Genomic DNA, 10,296 nt, shown 5'->3' on the forward strand with positions numbered 1-10,296 from the left:
AGGATTTGGGAGAGCTGCGTTATTTCTTGGGCATTGAGGTGATTAGATCACCAAGTGGGATACAGCTCTTACAGAGGCAGTATGGACTGGACATGCTGTCCAAATATGGGATGACAGGCTGTAAGCCTATTTCAGTTCCTTTGGAGCAGAATGTGAAGCTGAGCGCAGATGCAGGTGAGCTTCTGGAAGACCCTACTATGTATAGACGCATAGTAGGAAGTTTGATTTACATGACTATTACCAGGCCAGATTTGAGCTATGCTGTTGGGTTGGTAAGTCAGTTTATGCAGGCTCCAAGGAAACCGCATTTGGATGTGGCTAGACGCATACTCAGGTATGTGAAATCCACATTGCAGTATGGACTATTTTATGAGGCTGGGGTTCAGATACAGTTGCATGGATACACTGATGCTGATTGGGCTGGTAGTATTTCTGATAGACGATCTACCAGTGGATATGTGTTCTCTTTTGGGAGTGCTGCAGTCACTTGGAGCAGCAAGAAACAGCCTACAGTTGCCTTGTCGAGCATAGAGGCTGAGTACAGGGGTGCAGCAATGGCTGCATGTGAGGTAGCTTGGTTGCATAAGCTACTCTATGATATGCATCAGTCTATAGATGGGTCAGTTGTCATTTATTGTGACAACATGAGCAGTATACACTTGGCAAATAACCCAGTCTATCATGTTAGTGTAAAGAATAAGGGAGAGAGATAGGAGACTCAAGTTCAGCTTTAACACACAAAAGAGAGAGGACACAAGGTTGGAGGGTGAAGTCTTTCTTCACTTTTGCACACAACAACAATACAATAGAAGAGGGAAATACCCTATATGTCAAAACCTAGAATACGTGGTTCATATGTGAACCCAAACCAAAAACATACGTGGTAGTCTAACTACACCACGAGTACAACTAACATAGGCGGTGACATAAATGATAGTCATCCAGGAGATATATCGGGGGTAGAGCTTGATATCTCAACACTCCCCCTCAAGCTCAAATCCATCTCACGTACACCAAGCAAGCTCCTAAATCTGCGAAGCTTCTCGGTACCCAATGCCTTCGTAAAAATATCAGCCACCTGCTCCTCAGTGCTGACATAGACAAGATCAATCTCACCAGCTAGAACCTTCTCTCTCACAAAGTGATAATGCACCTCAATGTGCTTCGTTCTAGCATGATAAACTGGGTTATTAGCAAGCATGATGCTGCTAATGTTGTCGCAATGAATGACAACTGCTGCATGAATTGACTGTCCCATATCTGCAAGTAGCTTCCGTAACCAAGTTACCTCACATGCAGCCATTGCTGCACCCCTGTACTCAGCCTCTGTGCTCGACAAGGCAACTGTTGGCTGCTTCTTGCTGCTCCAACTGATGGCACCACTCCCAAGGGAAAACATAAAACCACTAGTAGATCTCCTGTCTGAGACACTACCAGCCCAATCAGCATCTGTGTATCCATGTACCTGTAATGCACACCCAGCTTCATAAAACAGTCCATAATGCAATGTGGACTTCACATACCGCAGTATGCGCCTAGCCGCATCCAAATGTGGCTTCCTCGGTGCCTGCATAAACTGACTCACCAGCCCCACAGCATAGCTCAAATCTGGTCTGGTTATAGTCATGTAAATCAAGCTACCTACTATGTGCCTGTACATAGTAATATCTTCAAGAAGCTCACCTGTCTCTGCATTGAGCTTCACATTCTGCTCCAATGGAACAGAGATAGGCTTACAGCCTGTCATCCCATATTTGGACAGCATGTCCAAACCGTATTGCCTTTGCAACAGCCATATCCCACTCGGGGATCTAATAACCTCAATGCCCAAGAAGTAACGCAGCTCTCCCAAATCCTTCATCTCAAATTTCTGCTTCAACAGCAGCTTCACTTCATTAATGTCTGCATCACTATCACCTGTAATAATCAAGTCATCAACATAGATGACTATAAGCACAATCCCTTTGTTTGTCCTTTTCACATAAAGTGAAAAATCTGAATTGGAAATCTGAAATCCAATAGTGACAAGATATTGCCCTATCTTGTCTGACCATGCCCTCGGCGCCTGTTTTAAGCCATACAAGGCTTTGCGCAACCTGCATACAAAATCGGGGTGTGAATTATCCTCATAACCTTCTGGCTGCATCATATAAACCTCTTCCTGCAAATCACCATGCAAGAAGGCATTTTTCACATCCATCTGATGCAAAGACCATTGCTTTGCAGCAGCCATAGCAATTACTGCTCTCACGGTTGCCATCCTTGCAACTGGGCTGAAAGTTTCCTCATAGTCAATTCCATATGTCTGCGCAAAACCTTTGGCAACCAATCTTGCCTTGTACCTGCTAACAGACCCATCAGCATTGTGCTTTACTTTGTAAACCCACTTGCAGCCAATAGCCTTCTTATCATGAGGCAAAGGCATCAAATCCCAAGTGTGGTTTGCATCCAAGGCAGCCATCTCTTCATCCATAGCTGCTTCCCAATTTTTATGCCCTGCTGCATCCTCAAAACATGTGGGCTCTGGCTCCTCTAGAACCTTGACCATATAAGCATAGTGATGTGCTGTATACCCATCATATCTCAGCCTGTCAACTGGATACTTAATACGAGTGGACCTCTGTACAACTGGATCAGTTGCAGGAGTCTTTAAATCATGCCTGCTTTTCCTTGCACCAGGTGTAACAACAGAAGGGATCCCAAGTTCCTCATCAAGGCTCATTTCAGAGCCACTTGACTCTCCATCAACATGAGAGCTACCAGCAGACACATCAAACACTGGAGCATGGTCCACTTTTTCTTTTCCCTTATGTGATACCTGCACAACACTATCAGGACTGCCATGTGACGATTCACTAGATCTCAATCTCCCTGTCCATGCATTAGATCCACTAGTAGAGGACTCTCTGGGTCCACTCAAGGCTTGAGATTGCTGCTCTGCATTTATTGCAGCATTCCCATTTCCTGCATCTGCATCTCCTACCATAACAGTTGGTGCATACCAGCTGCTCATTTCATCAAAAACAACATCTTTGCTCACTTGCATTTTGCGGGTGGAAGGGTTATAACAGCGATACCCTTTCTGGTGCTGAGCATATCCAATAAAGATGCATTTTTCTGCCTTTGGATCCAGCTTTGTTCTCTTCTCATCAGGAACATGAACATAAGCTATGCAACCAAATACCTTCAAGTGAGAAATATCTGGTTTTTGGCCTGTATACATTTCTTCAGGCGTCATGCCATGGACAGCTGCAGTGGGGGTTCTGTTCATAATATAAACAGCAGTTGCTACTGCTTCAGCCCAAAAATAATCAGGCATGTTTTTCTCATTTAGGATCGCCCGTCCTACTTCTGCAATATGCCTGTTCTTCCTTTCTGCAACCCCATTCTGCTGAGGGGTAGACCTGCATGAGTACTTCCTTTGAATTCCCTGTTCTTTCAGATATTCACAAAATTCTTCTGAAAAGTACTCTCCCCCTCCATCAGATCTTAGCACTTTAATATGCACACCTTTCTCTTTTTCAACCATGGCCTTAAAAGCCTTGAAATGGCTGAACACTTCACTTTTGTGCTTCATAAAATAAATCCACACCTTCCTAGTGTAGTCATCAATAAACGTCACATAATAATGGCATCCACCAATAGAAGCAGTTTTGGTTGTCCAAACATCTGAATGTATCACTTCCAAAGGTCTTCTGCTCACCTTAGCATTTTTGGGAAATGCATGTCTGGCCTGCTTACCCATTTGGCATGCTTCACATACCTTTTGCATTCCCTCAACTCTGAATTTAGGCAAACCTGCAACAATGTTTTTCGTTTGCATAGATTTCAGCCTTTGTATATTCACGTGCCCAATGCGCTTGTGCCATATCTCAATATCTGCAATGACACCTCTCCCATGCGCAAACATAGCAGCTTTCACCTCAGGCATATCAACATCCAAGGTGAACATTCTGCCATTTTTGTTGCCTTTCGCAACCAAGCGGCACTTATTTTTCAAGTCCTTAACAAAGCATCCATCAGGATTAAATCTAACCTGCAGACCTTGCTCAACCATCTGGCCAACTGAAACCAGGTTCTTAGTGATTTTTGGAACATGAAGTACATCTGCCAAGTACTTCGTTTTGCCATCCTGCATAGCCAATGGCACTTTACCAACCTGCGTAATTGGGTGCGCAGTATCATCACCTGTTTCAACATAACCTGGCTTATCCAAATTTCTAACATCATGAAACCACTCACCATGACTGGTCATGTGGTTAGAGGCACCTGAATCAACATACCAAACATCATTGCAAGCTGCAGCATCTCCTGACATGGAGTTAACCATATGCTGCATCACAAAAAGGTGCTCATTTTTGTCGTCACCATGCCCACTTGATGATGCATAGTTGCTTTGCTGCAACTTCCCACTTTTGATGTCATTCTGTTTTTTATAGCATGTATTCTCCTTGTGTCCAGGCTTTCCACAATAATAGCATTCTGTGCTGCTATTTACTTGCTGGTTCCTTTGCCATGAACCACGGCCTCTTTGGCTCCCCCTGCCTCTAGAACTACCACGTCCTCCTCCATAGGACTGGTTTTCCTGTTGTTGCTGTTGGTTCTGATTTCCTGCACGGCCACCAAAACGGCCTCTTCCTCTACCCCTGCCTCTACCTGTATTCGAGTAGAAAGCAGTCTCTTGAGAAGTTAAGGTGGCTGAACCACCATTCCTTTGCTCTTCACCCAGCAAGAGAGCAATAAGTTCCTGAAAATCAGGAAATGTTTCACGGACTCCAATGGATGTCCGAAACTGTGCATAATCTTTCCCAAGACCATTCAAGGTCACAGACACTAAGTCCTCATCATCAACAGGTGCTCCAATGGAGGCAAGAGAATATGCAAGGCCTTTCACCTTCAAGGAATACTCATTTATATTCAGATTTTTCCTTTGCACATTGTGCAACTCCTGCTTTAGCTGCATCTTTCGTGCTTTGGTATTTGTGCTATACAGCTTCACCAATGTATCCCATGCCTCCTTAGGCGTCTCTACATCCTGTATATGCACAATCATAGAATCTGAAATGCTAACAGACAGCCAATACAGGCATTTTCTGGCTTTTTCATGCCATTCTTTAAAGGCCTTCAATTCAGCAGGAGTGGGAGCAGTACCCAAAACTGGTTTTACAGTTTCACCACTGATGTAATCCCAAACTCCCTTTCCCATAAGGAAGTTTGTCATCCTGAACTTCCATGCTTGGAAGTTGTTCTTGTCAAGCTTCTCACTGACAATGGTAGACAGATTCTCAGACATTTTACAAATCACGAATTGCAACAGCAACCTGTAAACACAGCAAATGCCTCACAAGGGCAAATAGCAAAACTTCTGCAAACAACCTCACAGGGGCAGATCTGCAACACTAACGAAAGTGGTATTTCACCACACAGTCACTTCCTAGTGACGATTTTGCATCAACAGGCAACAGGCATGATTCTGCAACTCCCAATATCTCTGCACACAGGCATACGAAGCAATTTCTGTGGCACCTTTCCACCGACTAGCCGTGCAGTGGTCGCACAGCGAAAAACAGGGCCTTTTTCTGAGTGCCTGCGAAGAACTTGCGCCTTGAAAACGGGCCCCGAAACGGCCTCAAATCAAAAAAATAAAGTCACCAAGGGCTTCGCCCTTACCTACAGCATATACTGCGCTCTCGCCACACCGCGAAGGGCCTCTCAATCTGAAACAGTGCACTCCTGCACTTCTGGCTGTGCTACCTGCAGAGATTTGCTCCCAAACTCGAAATAGGAAAGCAACACTGGTCCTCTTACCGGGACACCACAAACTTGGCTTGCTTTCTTGAGCTCCTTACCATGAACAAGGCTCTGATACCATGTAAAGAATAAGGGAGAGAGATAGGAGACTCAAGTTCAGCTTTCTTCACAACACACAAAAGAGAGAGGACACAAGGTTGGAGGGTGAAGTCTTTCTTCACTTTTGCACACAACAACAATACAATAGAAGAGGGAAATACCCTATATGTCAAAACCTAGAATACGTGGTTCATATGTGAACCCAAACCAAAAACATACGTGGTAGTCTAACTACACCACGAGTACAACTAACATAGGCGGTGACATAAATGATAGTCATCCAGGAGATATATCGGGGGTAGAGCTTGATATCTCAACAGTTAGAACAAAGCACATTGAGGTGCATTATCACTATGTGCGGGAGAAGGTTTTACTAGGTCTTATTGATCTAGTTTATGTCAGCACAGAGGATCAGGTAGCTGACATTATTCACGTAGGCATTGGGCACAGAGAAGCTGCGCAAGTTCAGAGACCTGCTTGGTGTGCAGGAATTGGGATTGAGCTCGAGGGGGAGTGTTGAGATATCGAGCTCCACTCGCGATATGCCAGGGTGACCATTGTGCATTTATGTCACCGACTTGTTAGCTACAGATGCGGTTGGTAAACCGCCCACGAATAATAGCTGGATGACAGCTATCCCTATCTACACTAGTTCGTGGCTCAGTTAGTATGCCACCTTAGTTAGTTGAGTTTGGTTTGAGACCCACATATAGGGTTCTTCTATTTCTTTGTACTAGAGTTCTTTTTTGCTTTCACAACTAAGAAGAGGAAAACTATTTTCAGCCTCCACCTTTGTGTGTATTCCCCCATTGTGTATGTGAGAAAGCTGCAAGTGAGACTCCTTCCCTCTCTCCCACTATCTTCACAGAGCATTGCATGGAAGATTGCATCATCCTGCAGGTCAAGCGTGATGCAGTAAAGAGTGTGATTGAATATTTGCTGGCAGAAAAAATATTCCAATCAATCAATGTAAAGTTGATCATATTATTGTGAAGCAGATGGCATCAGCTTTACCGTCGGCTAAATAGAAGGCTTGGGCACACAAATGGGTGAAGGGAGAAGAGTATAAGTCTAAAGTTACTCCTTCTATGGCGAATGACATTCCGAAAAATGTGCATGCATATGCACAAAAAATCATCAATGAGCACACTCTCAGAAAAGAAAAAACTTTGAACATGGGCTTTTTTTTCATACATGAGATAATTTCAGAGTCTAGATGTCATCAAGTAGATGAGCTTACCAAATACTTTGGTAAAGTCTAGGATCTAAAAATACAGCACTCTGTAACTTTAGCATTTTATGCCCCATTTGAATAGGTGTACTTAGAGATATGGCATCCAACATCCCAAACTACTTCAATATAGAATCAATACCTTGTTTGGCTCAAAAATATGTCTTCTTCTATTTGTTCTATCTCAACACCCAAGATGTAGTGAAAGAATCCCAAATCATGCATTTTAAACTGTCTATGAGGATTGACCTTGACCTCCTTGATTAGCTTATTATTGATGCTTGCTATAATGAGGTCATACACATAAAGAACAATGATAGTGAGCATCTGCAGAAAGTCCTCAGCCAAGTGTTTGCATATCCACATAGTCTTTGTTTTGTGGAGGAAAACTAATTTGAAGTAGTAAACAAATACAATGGAGGGCATGAACCAACTAACCCCCACAGATTTAGAACTGAAAGTAAACTTCATTGATGATTGAACATCAGATCTCATCTTCATTCTAAATGCATCTATAGAGAATGGATTTGGAAGAGGACATTCTGGACTATCAAAGTCAGGCAAAAGAACAAGATGAAGGAGTCCCACCGTCTCTTCGAAGTACTTGGTAGCATGCATTATAGAAAAAGATACTAGATTTTGTTAAAGAGGCAAGAGTCCTGAAATATTATCTTCCCAATGTTTGAATGAAACACTTGAAATGTTTTGGTGAGACTCTCCAAGGGCTGGTTTTGGACTTTCGTGAAAGGAAAAATATTTACATAAGAAGTAAAGAAAGATGTCAATAAGCCCATCAATCTCTCTCTCTCAAACACTTTCTTGTAAAACCCTCTCTCTCTCTCTCTCTCTCTCTCTCTCTCACTCACTCTCTCTCTCTATCTCTGTGTGTGTGTGTGTGTGTGTGTGTCTCTCTCTCTCTCCATAGCAACCTTTCTCAACACACATTCACATGCATAGAATTGAGAGAAGGTTGAGAGAAGGTAGAGGCTGAGAGGAAGGTCCTAAGTCATGGCAGTAGTTTGGGGGGGTGGGGACACTTTTGGAAATAATGTTTTTGGAGGAAAAAAAACTCCCATATTTTTGGGCCCACCAAGAGAGGGAGTAGGGTCGGGGGGACCAGCACAAAAGTCAAGGGGGGAAGTAAATGTCCCAGGAAGTGCTGGGGGAAAGAGGGAGGCAAGTGGGAGCCTAGTGGGGACCAAGGGAGGTCTCTCCACCAATGAGAGGCCAGTATGGAATCCTCCATTCTTTTAATGCCCAAGCCTTCCCATTGGCTAGTTTTCTAATCACAAATCGTAAGGGCCTAATCCAAGAGGCCCTTTTTTGTTCCAAAATTCCTCTAATGGATGATTCAACTAATAGATGTGACAACCAGACTTCAAGTCCTTGAAGGACCTGAGATGCAAGCAGAAGTTGTTGAGGTGGGGCAATCTTATAATCCCTCTCCCTATACCCCTCAACTAGTCTTTACAAAATAAAGACTTAGTTCAGAGACTGAGCACAAACAATTAAGAAGGAGGTGAGCATGGAGGTTGATACAAAGGCAAGTAAAGCTGATATTCAAGAATAGATCAAGGAATGCGAAGCCAAATGTGAGACTGCACTGAAGATTAGAATAGAAGGGCTCCTGAAGGCTATTAAAAGAAGAGGATTCTTTCATTGAGACTTTAGCACATGTCAAAGAAACTATGCCCAACATTGAATGGAAGGTTGACTATGAGGGTAATGAAGTACCTGACACTTTAAGGGACATGCTAATAGTATGCTTAGCTCAAAGAATTTATGGATCATACTTCTCCAACAATCTACCAAGCTAAAAGGGACCAATGTATGGATAGCCGAGGAACTCACACAAGCCCAGTTGAAGGATAACACAACAACATTAGCCAAGGTCAAGGCTGCTCGAAAAGAAGGAAAAAAGGGCGATATACCATGAAGATATAGCACTCATCAAAGAGTTTAAATCAAAACAAAAAGGCTCGTAGTCGTAAACTGATGTATGGCCAATTATATTCTCAAATGTTATGTAGGTACTCTAAAAACCAAAGTTTCAAACTCCTTGGGAGTTGCTATGGGCCCTCTCTCTCTCTCTCTCTCTCTCTCCCCCTCTCTCCCTCTCTCTCTTTGTGCCATGCTGCTCTCTCCCTCCCCATCTTGGAGTTCCTCCCTGCCCTGCTGCTCCTCCTCACCATGCCACATCATACCCTAGTGCCCCGCCGCATCACACTCCAACTCCAGCTCCCCACCATGCTCCACTCCCCACCATGCCTCAGCTTCCCACCTCGCTAGCCTTGCTTGGCTCCACCTTGCTCGACCAACTAGCCTGCCTGCTCACTCCTCATCCTCACACTGTTGACCCCCCCATACTGTTGCATGGCTCTCTTCCCTGTGCCGCTTGCTTGCTCCCTTCCCTACTCCCACTTGGTTGCTCCCTCTACCCCGCCCCGCCTTTGTAGCACCATTGCCTGCCATTACCCCCGCCATTGCCCACCACGGAGGCCCATAGCACAGCTGCTTGCTGCTTGCGAAGCAGTCTTGGGCTTCAAAACACCAAGGTTGAGCTTGGTAGCCAGCCCCCGTCTTAGCCCTCATAATCCACGCCAAGAAGACTTGAAGACTATTAGATCAAGAAGTGGTGACACTATGGGGACAAAGGAGAGCTCACCTAACCAGAAAACAAGGGGTGACAAGGACCGAAAGTATAGCCTCATCTGGACGAAGGTGGAGAAAATAAAAGACCTGAGCACCAAGGCTTGCATATCAACACTCAAGGAAATATGCCAGATGCAAGACAGAGAAATCGAAGGCCTACGCAAGAAGCTAAGAGAGACTAGAGAAGATGAGCTCCCAAACCTTCAAGCCCAAGTGCAAGGTGAAATGAATAAATAAATGGCAAGAGGAGATGCAAAACAAATGGACATGTGAGAAAGGTAAAATGATGCAAGACATGACTCGTGCTTTAGATTTAAAAAACAGTAATTTGACCTCAAAATTTGAGACATTGGGAGCCCATGTTGATGCCCTCCAAAGTGAATGACAAACTTAAGGCAAGTGCTCATTGGGAAGAAGGGGAGTTTCATCCACCTTTTAATGAGAAGCTGAACACCATTAAAGAGCAAATGCAGCAACTCACGAATGCGAAGGGGACATTAGAGGAAGGGTGCAAGATCATTGATATACTGAAATCAGAGAATGAACAACTCAAAAAGGAAATG

This window comes from Dipteris shenzhenensis, chromosome 3, assembly GCF_047967505.1.
Source record: "Dipteris shenzhenensis isolate YYH24624 ecotype China chromosome 3, Dip_SZ_1.0, whole genome shotgun sequence".
NCBI lineage: Eukaryota > Viridiplantae > Streptophyta > Polypodiopsida > Gleicheniales > Dipteridaceae > Dipteris > Dipteris shenzhenensis.